Source organism: Podarcis vaucheri, assembly GCF_965113315.1.
Source record: "Podarcis vaucheri genome assembly, chromosome: 10".
Classification (NCBI taxonomy): Eukaryota; Metazoa; Chordata; class Lepidosauria; order Squamata; family Lacertidae; genus Podarcis; species Podarcis vaucheri.
In genome coordinates, this window is record NC_138748.1 from 74,105,008 (window position 1) to 74,116,106 (window position 11,099).

Below are 11,099 nucleotides of genomic sequence, written 5' to 3' on the forward strand. Positions count from 1 at the left end.
CAAGGGCCATAGAGTCCAACCCCCTGCCAAGCAGGAAACACCATCAGAGCACTCCTGACATATGGTTGCCAAGCCTCTGCTTAAAGACCTCCAAAGTAGGAGACTCCACCACACTCCTTGGCAGCAAATTCCACTGTCGAACAGCTCTTACTGTCAGGAAGTTCTTCCTAATGTTTAGGTGGAATCTTCTTTCTTGTAGTTTGGATCCATTGCTCCGTGTCCGCTTCTCTGGAGCAGCAGAAAACAACCTTTCTCCCTCCTCTATGTGACATCCTTTTATATATTTGAACATGGCTATCATATCACCCCTTAACCTCCTCTTCTCCAGGCTAAACATGCCCAGCTCCCTTAGCCGTTCCTCATAAGGCATCGTTTCCAGGCCTTTGACCATTTTGGTTGCCCTCCTCTGGACACGTTCCAGTTTGTCAGTGCCCTTCTTGAACTGTGGTGCCCAGAACTGGACACAGTACTCCAGGTGATGTCTGACCAGAGCAGAATACAGAGGCACTATTACTTCCCTTGATCTAGATGCTATACTCCTATTGATGTAGCCCAGAATTGCATTGGCTTTTTTAGCTGCCGCGTCACACTGTTGGCTCATGTCAAGTTTGTGGTCAACCAAGACTCCTAGATCCTTTTCACATGTACTGCTCTCAAGCCAGGTGTCCCCCATCTTGTATTTGTGCCTCTCATTTTTTTTGCCCAAGTGCAATACTTTGCATTTCTCCCTGTTAAAGTTCATCTTGTTTGTTTTGGCCCAGTTCTCTAATCTGTCAAGGTCGTTTTGAAGTGTGATCCTGTCCTCTGGGGTGTTAGCCACCCCTCCCAGTTTGGTGTCATCTGCAAATTTGATCAGGATGCCCTTGAGTCCATCATCCAAGTCGTTGATAAAGATAAAACAAAAAAATTTCCTTCCTGTAGCACCTTAAAGACCAACTAAGTTAGTTCTTGGTATGAGCTTTCATGTGCAAGCACACTTCTTCAGATACACATTCTTCAGTGTGTATCTGAAGAAGTGTGCTTGCACACGAAAGCTCATACCAAGAACTAACTTAGTTGGTCTTTAAGGTGCTACTGGAAGGAAATTTTTTTGTTTTGACTATGGCAGACCAACACGGCCACCTATCTGTAGTTGATAAAGATGTTGAATAAGACCGGGCCCAAGACAGAACCCTGTGGCACCCCACTAGTCACTCTTCTCCAGGATGAAGAGGAACCATTGATGAGCACCCTTTGGGTTCGGTCAGTCAGCCAGTTACAAATCCACTGAGTGGTAGCAGAGTCAAGACCGCATTTTACCAGCTTCTTTACAAGAATATCATGGGGCACCTTGTCAAATGCCTTGCTGAAATCAAGGTAGGCTACATCCACTGCGTTCCCTTCATCTACCAGGCTTGTAATTCTGTCAAAAAACGAGATCAGGTTAGTCTGACATGACTTATTTTTCAGAAATCCATGCTGACTATTGGTGATCACAGCATTCCTTTCTAGGTGCTCACAAACTGTTTGCTTAATGATCTGCTCCAGAATCTTCCCTGGTATTGATGTCAGACTGACTGGGCGGTAATTATTTGGGTCCTCTCTTTTCCCCTTTTTGAAAATAGGGACAACATTTGCCCTCCTCCTGTCTGCCGGGACTTCGCCTGTTCTCCAGGAATTCTCAAAGATAACTGCCAGTGGTTCTGAAATCACATCTGCCAGTTCTTTTAATACTCTTGGATGCAGTTCATCTGGCCCTGGAGACTTGAATACATCTAGACTAGCCAAGTATTCTTGTACTATCTCCTTAGTTATTCTGGGCTGTGTTTCCTCTGCTGAATCATTTGCTCCAAATTCTTCAGGTCGGGCATTGTTTTCTTTATCGGAGAAGACTGAGGCAAAGAAGGCATTGAGGAGTTCAGCCGTTTCTGTGTCCCCTGTTTGCATTTCACCATCTTCTCCTCTGAGTGACCCCACTGTTTTTTTGTTCTTCCTTTTGCTACGAACATACCCATAAAAACCTTTTTTGTTGCTTTTAACCTCTCTAGCAAGCCTGAGTTCATTCTGTGCTTTAGCTTTTCTGACTTTGTGTCTACACGTGCTGGCTATTTGTTTGAATTCCTCTTTGGTGGTTTCCCCCCTTTTCCATTTTTTGTACACATCCTTTTTTAATCTTAATTCAGTTAAAAGTTCTTTAGATAGCCACCCTGGCTTCTTTAGGCACCTTCCATGTTTCCGTCTCATTGGTATTGCCTGAAGTTGTGCTCTTTCTATCTCCCTCTTAACAAACTCCCAGCCATCATGAACTCCCTTTCCTTTTAGTATTACTGTCCATGGGATCTCACCCAGCACTTCCCTAAGTTTTATGAAGTCGGCTTTCTTAAAGTCAAGAAATTGAGTCTTAGTATGCTGGGCTGCTCCTTTCCGCTGTATAGTAAACTTCAGAAGAGCATGATCACTCGCGCCTAATGATCCTTCCACTTCTACCCCACTAACCAGGTCATCAACATTGGTTAGGACCAGATCTAAAATGGCTGTTCCTCTTGTTGCTTCTCCCACTTTCTGGACAATGAAGTTGTCTGCAAGGCCAGTGAGGAATCTGTTTGACCTTATGCTCTTGGCTGAGTTTGACATCCAACAAATATCCGGGTAATTGAAGTCCCCCATTACTACTATCTCGCTTCCTTTTGCATGCTTGGCCATCTGTTCCAGGAAGGATGGTGACAGCAGTCACGAAATTAAAAGACGCCTGCTCCTTGGGAGAAAGGCAATGGCAAACCTAGACAGCATCTTAAAAACATCACCTTGCCAACAAAGGTCCATATAGTTAAAGCCATGGTTTTCCCAGTAGTGATGTATGGAAGTGAGAGCTGGACCATAAAGAAGGCTGATCGCTGAAGAATTGATGGTTTTGAATTATGGTGCTGGAGGAGACTCTTGAGAGTCCCATGGACTGCAAGAAGATCAAACCTCTCCATTTTGAAGGAAATCGGCCCTGAGTGCTCACTGGAAGGACAGATTGTGAAGCTGAGGCTCCAATACTTTGGCCACCTCATGAGAAGAGAAGACTCCCTGGAGAAGACCCTGATGTTGGGAAAGATGGAGGGCACAAGGAGAAGGGGACAACAGAGGACGAGATGGTTGGACAGTGTTCTTGAAGCTACAAACATGAGTCTGACCAAGCTGCGGGTGGCAGTGGAAGACAGGAGTGCCTGGCGTGCTCTGGTCCAGGGGGTCACGAAGAGTTGGACATGACTAAATGACTAAACAACAACAATGCAGAGAGATCATTCCTGATCTATTGCTTCAAGAAGGTTCTGGTGGTTTTACTCTGTTTGATTCAAAGCTGGTGTTTTCTCTAGCTGGAACATTTTAGCTGATAAGGGAGTTTCCTTTCTGCTGAGAGCAGGTGGTGGGATCAGTTGTAATGAGGTTATGCTGAACCTTCCTTGTTTCTGGGAACCAGAAGAAGCTGGTTTAAACTGGAGTGAGCCAGGCTTGTTATCCAGTCCCAAGGTTACTCTGACATTGAATTGTTTATAAATTACAGTATTGAAAGGCGCCTGGTCCCACTTCCTATTCTGCTATTTCAATACTCTGCTTGTCTGTGTCTTACTTGAGTGCTAGATTCAGGCAGGTAGCCGTGTTGCTCTGACGCAGTCGAAATTAATAAAAAAAGAATTTCAGAAATAGACTTGATAGAGAAGTTACTGAATTACAACTTATTACTAAACTGAAAACTATGGAGAGACCTGGTTTGAATAGAGATATTGGATTCTTGTCTCATTACACATGCTAAAGCTATTTTTGGTCATCTGCATACTATCCCATGCTTTTTCCTATAGGACTAATTGCAGTCATTAACAGTCGTCAACAGCTTTACCATAACCATCTCCTACTACCCTTCTGAGAAAAACCCCACCCCACCTTCCCACTATACATAAGGGTCTGTCTGGTGACTTCTGTTTCAGTGTATCTGAAGAAGTGTGCATACACAGGAAAGCTTATACCCAGGACAATCGACAATCTTAGTTGGTCTCTAAGGTGCTACTTGGATATGGAAAAACTGAAAGTGGGAAAGGAGTATGACAAGGCTGTATATTGCCTCCCTGCTTATTTAACTTATATGCAGAATTCCCATCACCTCCTGGCAAATAGAAGGGGAAGAAATGGAGGCAGTGAGAGATTTTACTTACTTGGGCTCCATGATCACTGCAGATGGTCATGAAATTAAAATATGCCTGCTTCTTGGGAGAAAAGTGATGATGAACCTAGACAGCATCTTAAAAAGCAGAGACATCACCTTGCCAACAAAGGTCCGTATAGTTAAAGCTCTGGCTTTCCCAGTAGTGATGTATGGAAGTGAGAGCTGGACCATAAAAAAGGCTAGTTGCTGAAGAATTGATGCTTTTGAATTATGATGCTGGAGAAGACTCTTGAGAGTCCCATGGACTGAAAGAGGATCCAACCTATCCATTCTTAAGGAAATCAACCCTGAGTGCTCACTGGAAGAACAGATCCTGAAGCTGAGGCTCCAAGACTTTGGTCACCTCATGAGAAGAGAAGACTCCCTGGAAAAGACCCTGATGTTGGGGAAGATGGAGGGCACAAGGAGAAGGGGACGACAGAGGACGAGATGGTTGGACAGTGTTCTCGAAGCTACCAGCATGAGTTTGACCAAACTGCGGGAGGCAGTAGAAGAAAGGGGTGCCTGGTGGTCCATGGGGTCATGAAGAGTAGGACATGACTAAAGAACTAAACAACAACAACAAAAAGAAGGTGCACTGGACAATTTTTTTTATTTACTTGAGTGCTGTTTTGATATGCTAAGTTAGGGTTTTATTTAAGTTAGGTTTTTGCTGTGTTTTGGATCCTGTTGTGCTATTTTGCATTCAGTAATAAATTTATTTGCCGAATAAAAATTTTGCTGCCTCTGATGGTTTTTTACTACTCTGCTAATTATATGTCAGACTTGCTCTGGAGGTCATTATGGAGGAGCAAGATCTGCAACCTAAAGCCCCCAACAGCCTCTGCCCTGAAGGAGCGTCTTCACCCCCATGGCTCAGTCTGGACGCTGAGGTCCTCTTCTGAGGGTCTTCTGCTGGTTCCTTCCCTGCGAGAAGCGAAGTTACAGGGAAGCAGGCAGAGGTCAAGGAAATGGGCAACTACCTGACATTTAGAAGACAGCTGAAGGCAGCCCTGTATCGGGACGTTTTTAATGTTTGATGTTTTACTGTCTTTTATATGTGCTGTAACCTGCCCAGAGTGGCTGCGGAAACCCAACCAGATGGACAGGATATAAATAGTACAACCTTTCTTATCATCTTGTGATTTTTTTTGATAGTTATTTTGGAATTTGTACTGCAATATCAGCTCACGAAATGTTATGGTTGGAGAAAATCACAGGGTTGCCGTGAACAATAATCCCACCCACAAACTCTCATTCACACAACATTCTGTAAATTTGGGGAGGTCACACACCTCACCTGTGCTAATACTGGCAGTCTTTGGCCTGCACAGGCACACCCGGTGTGTAGAGCCTCCAGCCACAGGCACTGTCTATCATGAAAATGGGTCCTTTGACTGGGAAGATTCATGCAGTCGCTGTCATCGGATGATGATGGGTTGTATCTCAGCTTGTCAGTCACTCTGACATTGCCTACAAAGAATAGGGGGAACAGAAATGCTTTTGAGGTGCAACTTCTGTATCAATCCTGAGAGCCATTCCATGGACTCTGCACCCCTGTTTCTGATGACAGGTGTACATTATCCTCATCCTCAGTGGAAAAGACAATAAAGATGGAATCCTGAGAGAGAGGAAAAGGTTTCTGGCTGCTTCCTGGGTGGGATTGCGGAAACAAAGAGCCGCTTCTGAGAAGGCCCCTCCCCTCCCCCTTCCTCTCGGGATTTCCTCTCCTCTCCAGGGGACCAATGGTTGGACTGGGCAGAAGCGCTGTGTCTGGACAGGGCAGGGGCTTATGGGGGCTTGTGAGGCAGTAAGAGGATGGAGTTTGCAGGAAGGAAAGGGAGGGGGGACACGACCCCCCACTTTCCAGTGATCCCTTTGGTTGCCTTGAAGGAGGGGCGATAATTGGGTGGGAGGGAGAAGCCAAGACAATCCCCGCGGGCGCCAAGATGGAGACGTGTCCCCAAAGACGTGTCTACCTAGCTCTCTTCCCCCACCCCCCATTGCTGCCCTTCCCTGCCCCAGGGATGCTCCCCCTCCCCACTTCCTCGACTCCCTCCCTCTGTCCCAGAGTTTCCCCTGCACTGAGAGGCCCCCCTCACGCCTCGCCCTGCGCCCCCATCTCTCCGTCCGGAGGGCCCCCCCCAAGACGATCAGGGGAGGACAGGGGGGGTCTCTATCCAGGCGTCCCTCATGCCCGTTAACCCTTTCATGGCCCACCTCTCTCCGTGCGGAACCCACAGCGCCCCAGGGATGCTGCGCGGGGAAATGGGGCGAGGGGGCTTCGTTGGGATCCCCTGGGTGGGCTTCCTAAGGGTCCAAGGAAAACCTCCTTCGCAGTACGCGTGCAGGGATCCAGATCCACGAAAGGCGCTTTTCTCTGGATCCTTCTCTCCCCCCCCCCGCGAGCCCTTTACCTCTTTGTCCTCCCTCCCGATTCTCCTTTCCTTTCCTGCAACATCCACGTGGGTGGGGGGGATTTACCTGCCGCCCCTCCTCCCCTTTCCGAAAGCGCGCCCCCCTAGAGCTACGGCGCAGAGCAGCAATCCGGCGCAGAAGCTCCACTTCCGGGAGAAGCAGTCAGGTTGGGAGGGGGGCTCACCCCCCCCACACACACACATTCCCGGAGCAGAAGTCGGATGGCGAGGAGGAGGAGCAACATATTGGGGAGGGGATTTGGGGGTTGCGGTGGCGGGGTGTGGGAAGGATGTGCCAGGAGGGGTGGAATTTGGGGGGCGGGGAGGAGAGGAAGGTTTTTCCCCTCCCCCTTCTGTGAATCAGGAGAATGGGGGAGGGGCTGATCCCGGCAATCCAGCTGCAAAGTGGGGTACCCCACCCCACAATGTTTATATTGCAAAATCCTTCCCTCCCCCACCCCACGCCAGGAGCTTAGATCCCTCCGTGTTTTAGGTATTGCTGCTGTTAAATCCAGGAAGGGGGGGAGGCGCAGTCAAGACAGAAATCCATCGGGATGGGGGATTGAATCCTGATACTTTCCAAGGCGAAGCGCAGGAAAGCATTGCAGCTGGGGGATGTGTGAATACTGTTGTGGTGCTTTGGGGAAGAGGGTAGTTAAAAGGTGTGGGAAAGTGGGGTTGTGGTGGAGCGATGAACCCCAAAGGACTGAGAATTTACTGTGAACAGGACTGGCCCACCCAAGCCTCACCCCCTTGCCTAAAGCCTGACACCCCGCAATGTGACAGGATTGTGACTCCTGCCCTCAGCAAGCAAAATACTACCCCCCCACCGGAGCAAAGCAATCCCCGGGATGCTGAGGTGCCCTGAGGGCTGTGCGGGACCCCCATTCCTTGAAATGGAGGGAGCCGTGGGCTGTGGCTGTGTGTGTGTGTCTCAGGCAAAAGGGGGGGCTGCTCTGTGTGTTTTGGTAACAGTTAAATTGTACATTTTGGGGAAAGAGCTTTCTTTTTGTGTGCTTTGCATTGAGACTTGTGTTTCCAGCTCAGCCAGGGGAGCTGGGGCTGGAGGGCCAGCTGTGTGTGTGTGTGAGGGGGACCCCCCCCCAACAAGAGGCTCCCAGCTCTGTGAATGTCTATGTATTGTCTCAAGGTCGGCCAAGAGGGTTGGGGGGGGGGGTTTCTCACACTGTGTTTTTCTTGAAGGCTCCTGTCCGGCTGGGGGCTGGGGCTGCAGAGATCAGGCTCTCTCCCCCCTTGGCACGGCCAGGAGGGGCCGAGACTGTGAGGTGAAACGGAAAAATCTGGGTGCGTGGTTGCACAGCCACCCAGCTCGTCGGACAGGGTCCGCGGATCCTAGCGGAGAAGAAAGGAGTTCAGCCGGACGCAGGAGCAAACTATGAAGATCCGAGTTTATTGCGCAACAGGTTCAAGACGAGATTGAACCCCGAGAATGGGGCGACATAGACTTTTAAAAGTTCCCTCCAAGACCCAGAATACAGTGCAAGAAACGTCATGAATACATTATGGGAAGGTTGGGTTTCACGGATTACATCATGAATATATTACAAGAGGGTGGGTTTACACAGATTAGCATTTCAGGGAAGGGAGGGGGAAATATGCAGAGTGAGGGATATGCAAAGATAAGCACTCCTGAGTACCGGTGGTGACAGAACAATAGTCCAGGTATGCATGGTCTGTCACCTGGCATTGCCCGGAGGAAGGGCTTGGCAGAACGATCCGACAGGATTAAGGTCTTCCTGCGTACGTGACCTGCCGTTTCGGAGATTATGGAAGTAGGGGTAGCATCATGGAGTCCAGAGAGAACTGAGTCGATTGACACCAAAACCAAAGAGATCGGAGTTGCGGTTGATTTTATATAAATTTTAGGGGTTTTTCCCTATTTCAGTCCATTCGTATAACGATAATTGAAGTACGAAATGAAATGGTTACATTGTAGCGGGTTTTGACACTTTTAGGAGTCCACGAGTTTCGGTTCCATTGTTCTCCCAGCAGGGAGCCGTCAGCAGCTTGTCAAGAGGTCAAATGAGGCGTGCAGGGGCTCACTGAGCTGGCTCTGCAGAGCGGGTGTTTTTGTATCTAATAATTCCATTTCTAGTTTGGATTTCTCTGTTTGAAAACCAATTTTCTTATCCATTTTAAACATTTCATTTATCTGGATGTACTGGAACCAATCATCTAATTTATCTTTCAACGGACCATAAGATTTTAATCTAAATTGGTCCCCTACTTCCATCAAACTATCATTATACTTCAACCATGTATCTTTCATATTCAACCTTTTATGGGTCTTAGCTTCCAATGGTGATATCCATCTGGGTGTTTTCCTTTCTAACAAATCCCTGTATCTTATCCAAACATCATCCAAAGATTTTCTAATTATATGATTTTTAAATCCTTTGTGAGCTTTTAGCTTGTCATACCATAAATATGCATGCCAACCAAATACATTATCAAAACCTTCCAAATCCAAAACATCTGTATCTTCCAATAAAAACCATTGTTTCAGCTAGCAAAAGGCTGCAGCTTCAAAGTAAATCCTTAAATCTGGCAGGGAGAAACCCCCTCTCTCTTTTACATCTGTTAATAATTTAAACTTAATTCTGGGGTTTTTCCCCTGCCAGATAAATTTAGATAATATCTTTTGCCATTCCTTAAAACAATTCAACTTATCAATGATAGGGAGTACTTGGAACAAAAATAACACCTTAGGCAATACATTCATCTTTATCGCAGAAATTCAGCCCAGCAAAGATAGTTTCAACCTTGTACAAATATCCAAATCTCTTTTGATATCTTTCCATAACTTTTCATAGTTGTCTTTGTACAAATGCATTTTTGCAGTCATATTTACACCCAGATATTTCACCTTTTTCACAAACTTCAGCCCTATGGGTTCCTCTAAGTTAAGTTTTTCATGTATCGTTATTTCCCCCCCTAAAACTTTGGTTTTATTCTTATTCAATATGAAACCTGCAACTTGTCTGAACTGTTGAATTATCTTCAGTGCTTTGATTTCACTGATCTCAGGGTCCTGTAAAGTCAATACCAAATCATCAGCAGAGACTTTTAACTTATATTGTTTAGTTCCCACTACTATGCCTTTAACTTCCCCATCATTCCTTATCCTATTCAGCAGCACCTCTAGGACAGAAATAGAAAGCAGGGGGGGGGAGGAAGTGGGCACCCTTGCCTGGTTCCCTTCTCAATCCTAATTTCTTCTGAGACCACATTGTTAATTATAATTTTTGCTTTCTGCTCCAAGTAAATTGCATTAATACCATTGAAAAAAAATTGACTGATCCCCATATTACACAAGTTCTGTTTCATAAAACTCCAAGAAACATTATCAAAGGCTTTCTCTGCATCAATAAACATAAACATTGCTTTAGGATTCTTTTTTGCCTCTAATCTTTCCAGCACATTCCTAATATTATCTTTCATATGCCTCTCAGATAAAAAACCTGACTGATCTTTATGTATGTGCTTATTCAAAATCTTCTTCAATCTTGTAGCCAAAATATTTGCAAATATTTTATAATCCACATTCAACAAGGAAATTGGTCGCTGATTCCTTACTTGAGCTCTATCTGTATCTGGTTTGGGTATCAGAGTGATGAAGGCCTCTTTCCAGGACTCGGGTGCTTTGTCCCCCTTTAATATTTTGTTATAACATCCATCAATGGTTGTATCAGCCAATCCTTAAATATTTTATAATACTTGGAAGTTAAAGCATCAGGTCCCAGTGCTTTGCCTATTTTCATTTGGGCAATAGGAGTATAGCATCTAGATCAAGGGAAGTAATAGTGCCACTGTATTCTGCTCTGGTCAGACCTCACCTGGAGTGCTGTGTCCAGTTCTGGGCACCACAGTTCAAGAAGGACACTGACAAACTGGAACGTGTCCAGAGGAGGGCAACCAAAATGGTCAAAGGCCTGGAAACGATGCCTTATGAGGAACGGCTAAGGGAGCTGGGCATGTTTAGCCTGGAGAAGAGGAGGTTAAGGGGTGATATGATAGCCATGTTCAAATATATAAAAGGATGTCACATAGAGGAGGGAGAAAGGTTGTTTTCTGCTGCTCCAGAGAAGCGGACACGGAGCAATGGATCCAAACTACAAGAAAGAAGATTCCACCTAAACATTAGGAAGAACTTCCTGACAGTAAGAGCTGTTTGACAGTGGAATTTGCTGCCAAGGAGTGTGGTGGAGTCTCCTACTTTGGAGGTCTTTAAGCAGAGGCTTGACAACCATATGTCAGGAGTGCTCTGATGGTGTTTCCTGCTTGGCAGGGGGTTGGACTCGATGGCCCTTGTGGTCTCTTCCAACTCTATGATTCTATGATTCTAATTGCCCCTTCAACTTCTTGTCTTGTAACCAGTTCATTTAGTAGGCTTGTTTTGTCCGCTGGAATTTTCTGCAATCCATTTTTGTCCAAAAACTGTTCCATTTTATCCATTTTTCCTTTATGTAAAGCTGCTTATAGTACTTTTGAAAACA

General features: G+C 46.1%; 1 protein-coding gene and 1 long non-coding RNA gene across 8 annotated transcripts in view; one reads left to right on the plus strand and one right to left on the minus strand.

Annotated features, from left to right (window-relative positions):
* The window catches only part of LOC309541501, a 65,408-nt gene that overhangs the window by 51,400 nt on the left and 2,909 nt on the right, over positions 1-11,099 (plus strand). The window lies entirely within an intron of this gene.
* The window catches only part of LOC309541252 (uncharacterized protein), a 246,014-nt gene that overhangs the window by 31,506 nt on the left and 203,409 nt on the right, over positions 1-11,099 (minus strand). For 2 of the 7 annotated variants that reach the window (XM_082238892.1, XM_082238895.1), the window contains exon 1: positions 6,583-6,811. The exons of 3 other annotated variants lie outside the window; for them this stretch is intronic. The gene's annotated coding sequence lies outside the window, so the exon portion shown is untranslated. Of the gene's footprint in view, positions 1-5,465; positions 5,639-6,582; positions 6,812-11,099 lie in introns of those variants that run through there. 2 more of the 7 variants (XM_082238890.1, XM_082238893.1) reach the window with 2 other exon arrangements.